Below are 6,000 nucleotides of genomic sequence, written 5' to 3' on the forward strand. Positions count from 1 at the left end.
ATCTGATGAAGAGTATTTAAAATTGTATTTCAGCACTTGGCAAAGCTATCTAGTATGGAAAACTCATTTATATTTTATTTTCTATCCCTCCTTTTCTACTAATATGTAAAGGTTATACAGGTATCATAAGTCCATATAATAAAATCTATAGTAATAAGTTACAAATTTCCTATTACATCATTTATACCAGGAAAAATTAGTAAATATTCATTATTGATGCCTTACTGGTAATATTTTTTGGCCAAATTTCTTAAGAACAATATTTCAAAATTGAAATAACTGTTTTTGGTTTGGGAGGGTTCCCTCCTTTTTTCTTTGTCACTACTATTTTACAAAGTTCCAGCAGAAACTTGAATCATTCTATTCTGAATCTTGCCAAATTTTCATCTGGTCTAAAAAAAAATAACACTTTTCCAAATCAGATTAACTTGGATTTTTAGCGAATTGAGTGGTAGTCTTTAAAACAGGGACAGAATGGCTAAGCCACCAGGACATGTTATAAATTCTGGCTCTACCTAAACTTGTCCCTTCTTGGTTTCTTTCGACAAGCAATATGCTGCCAGAAAGTTAAATGGCTTTCAGCTGGGCAGTCACCAGGCCTTCTTTACTATAAAACAGCTCACTTCATATCTGAGCACAGCTCATTTTCTTGAACTGGGAACACTGCTTATTCCTTGTTGCTAAGACTCAGGTGTTTCCATAGTATTACAGTTTCTGTTAGAGTATCTCCAAAAAACCTATGTTCATGCCAATCATAAAACTTTGGTTTTCACTTCTTCCTGGGAAAAATTCAAATCTTGCTATGTTTTCCTCTCTGTGTAATAATAATCACTCCTTCATGTATTAAGTAATGACTCTTTCTGTATTAAAAAATGACTACTTTAAAGATCTCACTTTTCAAAAGAGGATGGAAATAGAGATATTTTGTAGGGTTTTGTCAAAGGAAATGTCATACTGTATTTAAGGCAGGTAATGAAGCCTCCATTCCAGCATCTTTCATAGAATTATTTTTGTCCATAAATACATTTTCTGTTTTTCCCCCATTACAGATTCCAAGATTTCAGATCATAGCAGGAGGGTAATTTGGATGTAGAGAAGACATGTGTTTGGTAGTTTGATTTGCTTTACAGACCTTTGTTTAACTCATTGGATGGATTTTGTTTTATTATGAGAAACATATTTCATTAAAGGTTTTGTTCAATTTAAAAATAAATAGAATGGAAAGAAATAAAGAGTGCAATATTTTCTTCTACTCAGAAAAGAAAGTTTGCTGACTTTCATTTATCTCCTTACTAGAATTCCCATTTTTTAAATTATTTTTCTGAGAAAGTTTGTGTTCTCTGAACAAAGATGAATCAGCTTGATTTTAAAGTATTAAAGCCTCAATATATTGTTTGCAAGACACTTACTCATAGTGCTACTTGAAATGGAAGTTTGGCAGAAGTAAAGGTTAATACCAGAGAAACTCTTTCAATTACTGTCTCAGAAATCTGCCTCTAAAATGCTTTTAGATTACTCATTTCAGAAATATCCTCTGAATCACATTCACATAAGAGGTGACTTCTGTCTTTCATCTGACTTCTGGTACCCATGCTCTCGGTAAGTGTTCAGATCCGCGAGATCATATAATACAGTCTTTTCTTTATATAATACATTCTTGTTTTCTACTGTGTGACAGAAGGTAAAAAAAAAAAAAAGGAGAGTTAGTATAAATTGAAGACTTGTAATTCATACAATTTGTGAGACAGTGTCCTGATTACCAGAGAAAACTTACAATATATTTGTAGATACAGTAATTTCTAAACCATAATGCACAGTGTTATATCTCCAGTGGAAAAGGCAAAGACTGCCTGTCAGAGGAGTCCTGCATTGGACAGAAATAGCTGGTCTTTGATGTACTTACCATTGTCACATAACAGCTCAGGCAATCCAAAAAGAACATGACCTCTTTTCAAAAGCAAGGGAAGATCTGGAAGGTTCTGAGGCTGGAGGCTGTCAGCTACCATAGCTTGACAAAGCCCTCTAGCACATTTCCATGGGTGCCACACCCTCACTCTTGTGCCACACGGACCACTTCTACAAACATGTTAGAAGAGCACACAGTAGATGTGCGAGGTGAAGGACCACCCTGCCCTAGGCAGGTGTGGTGGGTTTTGTAGGGTGGGTGTCTTTATAATAATCACCCATGACCAACAAAGAATAACCAGACTCTAGAAAGGAAGTAAACCATTGAAGGTGTTATCAGCAGGATTTAAGTTCCCTGATTAGCTTTCTATAAAAGACCAAGCCCTCCCTCCTGAGGGAGCTTAGCCTCTGACAAAGATACTTTTTGCAGGCTACTTTTGCTGCACTTGTCCATTTATAGTCAGAGCTGGGTGATGAGTAATAACACCCTCCCCCATGAATGACCTGAGTACCACACATTTTCTTCCCTGCCCTCAATGAGTAGCAGCCCTACCACCTCTGGTTGGTCAGGGTCTATTTTTCCTACCTAGAAAGATTCCTCCTCTTCTATGTTTCCCTGAACACATGGAGTTCAAAGTTCAAACCAGTTTGTAGTTCAGTGTAACCTTTGTTGTGTCCTCTGGCAAGAGTTGACTACCCATACAGACCAGGACCTCTAACCATGAAAAGACCGTATTTGCAAACATGGATCAGTGATGGACCAAATGGGTGATGGGTATTAAGGAGGGCACTTGTGATGAACACTGGGTGTTGTATGTAAATGACGAATCCCTAAGATCTAGTCCTAAAACTAGTATTTTATTACATGTTAACTAACTAGAATTTAAATAAAAAACTTGAAACAACAATTAAAAAAAAAAAAAAAGGATTCACTATTGGGTACATTACAACTGCCAAGAGCTTCAACCTCAATTATGCAATCACAACCTGAGAGATATAACCAATGGGTCAGTTGTCAGGACATTGGTTCCACAATCTTTGGCCAAAACTTCAAATTACTTGCCTCATGTCTGCCCTTATTTTAATACAGAAGCCATGATGATGCTTTGGAGTTGTTAAGTATCAGACCCAACTCAAACCCTGTGTCCAGGTGCTCTTCAAATGCTTGGGTGTCCCATTTCCAAGTGTATCATTACAGTAAAGAGCAGCAGCCCCCTTTGAGGGAAGTAGTTTCCCTGTGAAACTACTGTAAACGCTTCCATTTGGGAATCCAGCCACGTGAATCAGTGCATCTAGGTCCAAAAATTGACTTAGTTCTAGAAACTGAGGAAGGGATTATGACTTTATTTAGAGTGGCTGGTCTTAGCCTTCTGCTCATTCCATCTTACTTTCTTTTGATTATGTTTATTCACCGGAGTGTCAGCTTCACATGCTGTATTCTCAGACATGCTGTTTTGTTTTGTTAACCATCTTCTCAAGTTTCTGTGTATTAGTCTTGCTGGAATGCCACTAATAACTGTTATGGTAACTGTGACCACCCCTACAGCCTTGGGCTCTTGAGAGTTGCAACTGGCCTCTATTGCTTTCATGCCCCGCTGTCCCCATTGCTATTAATAAGTTAAGCCCTGTCAGGCTATCCTGCAGTCACCCCTGACCAGGACTTCTGAGTGATGCTAGTGTCCCTCTAAGCACACTCCCAAGCTTTCATTGAGTGTTATGTCTTCTGAGCCTTCCTTCGGAGCATAATTTTCTGCTGGTCTTTTGGACTCACATAATATATTCATTCTAGTATGGCCACTTTCCTGAGCTTTTTGTTGAGTCTTCCATTATCTTTCACAACAATTCAAGCATTTCAACTTACCCCAGCAGGGGACATTACTTTCTCTAGGCTTCTATGTGACATTCAACCAGCAATTTCGATGGCCATCCTATTCATCATTGTTAGATGATTCTCACATTGGGTAGAAACGAGTTGGTCCTAATTCCTCCACCATTGTACATTCTCGGAGGGAAGCTGTTCAGGAAGAGAATGGCCTCAGCTTGAAACTCAGACTGATCCAGCAGGTGATACAGCTGGAGGTTGCCAGCTCTCTGCACTCCTTGTATCTACACAGCAATTACATTCTTGAAGGGGGATCCAACTGGCACACCTCCAGGACTGCCTCAAGATGTGAGGATAAAAATATGAAATTGGTAAGGGGAATAACATTTAAAATTCAAACTATTAAAATCACTTATTTTGGCAGAGTTTTCAAAAATTGATATTAGAAAACCAAAACATTTAGTTATGTTATCCAGTGTTAAATGGGTAATTTGTTTGCTTTGATAGTTTCAAAATTTCTATTTTCTATTCTGCTAAGAGCATATTAAACTTAAATAATAAATATTTAATCAATGTGAAATTATTACAATTTTTTTAAATTCACCATATGTATATATGTAAGTTATTTAAATGTTAATATTGGGGTCATTGATAGAGTTTTACACTACTGGTCCCAATAAAATATTCTATGAGGTCACTCCCATGTCAAATCCAGGTTATTGGTTAAATTGCTTTGGGATATGCCCTCATACAATGTTGCTGTAAGATCTTCATGCTGTGGAGAACCAGATCATAGACCACAGTGGAGAGGAAGGTCCCACCATCTCAGTTGTTCCTGTGAGTTCACTTACAGCATATTGGTCACCTGACTATAGCTACATGAGTGAGACCAAGTGATTCCAGGTTATTCCAGAAGTTCTAATTAGATTTTTCACAAAATTGTGGGGAAAAGTACTTTTCTTTTAAGTATTTTAACTTTTTTGGTGTTTTGCTATCCAGCAATAGATAAAGGACACAAAGTCCTTTCAAAAGCATCAGGAAGCCATCCCTCAATCATCTTTTCAAAGGCAAAAACTACAATGTTAATTTCTTAAAGTAACAGATACTATCTGAAGAAAGAAAGTCACAACCTGCATTTATCTAAACAGAAACTCTAAATTAATCTTAGAAAAAAACCTTTATGAATGTTAGAACAGGAATATTTTTCACTTCTGATAGAATATAAACTTCTAGGCTATGCTTATTACAATAATTTTTTAATTTAATTTTATTTTGTTTCCAGTGATCCAGAATTCACTGTTTATATACCACACCCAGTGCTCCATGCAATACGTGCCCTCCTTTATACCCACCACCAGGCTCACCCAACCCCCTAACCCCCCCCTCAAAATCCACAGTTTGTTTTTCAGAGTCCACAGACTCTCGTGGTTCATCTCCCCCTCCAGTTTCCCCCAACTCACTTTTTAAAAAACATTCTGTGGTGGTATGTTCATTGTGTTTAACATGTCACCTTTAATAAAATTTCAATGTACACATCCATAGTACTTTGTAGAAATTCAATAGTGAGTAAGGCATACAAATATGGAAAGAATTTATGGGCATTAAAAACTCTGCTCAGAAAAGAGATATTCATTAATGTGCTTTGATTTTACTCTTTTATTGTATTTATTTCACTTATTTGTTAAATATCTCGTACTGGCCAATACCTAGGATCTACACAATATATGAAATTGAATAAGAATTGCCCTCACCTCTCCCTAAAGGTAGAAATAGACAGCAATACAATAATAGTAAGGGACTTTAATACCCCAATTTCATCAACAGAGAGATCATCCAGACAGAAAATCAATAAGGAAACATTGGCCTTGAGTGACACATTAGTTGAGATGGAACTCAACAAATATATCCTTCTTTCAATTCTTTCAATATTATTGCCAGCAGATATGCAAGCTAACTATTATAATGCAAGGTTGCTGTAGGAAATAAGAAGAAAATGGCTTTCACAAGAAAAGATACCAAGAAAAGACTTAGAGATAAAAAGGGTAGTCTGTGAAGGAGCTAAAAGTATTGTAGAATTGAGGTAGGAGTGGAGAGAATATCACTAAGAAAATATTTTGAAACTTCACGGGAAAGTTCAGTAATGGCAATGTTTGTCCATGTGAATCAGGCTACAATAAGGACAGTTGCATATTCTGATTATTCTCCTCCTCAGACTGGTGGTTGGAATAAGCCACCAAAATAAGACTAAGCTTAATTCTGATATTAACTATTTC

Source organism: Neovison vison, chromosome 1, assembly GCF_020171115.1.
Source record: "Neovison vison isolate M4711 chromosome 1, ASM_NN_V1, whole genome shotgun sequence".
NCBI classification, from domain to species: Eukaryota; Metazoa; Chordata; class Mammalia; order Carnivora; family Mustelidae; genus Neogale; species Neogale vison.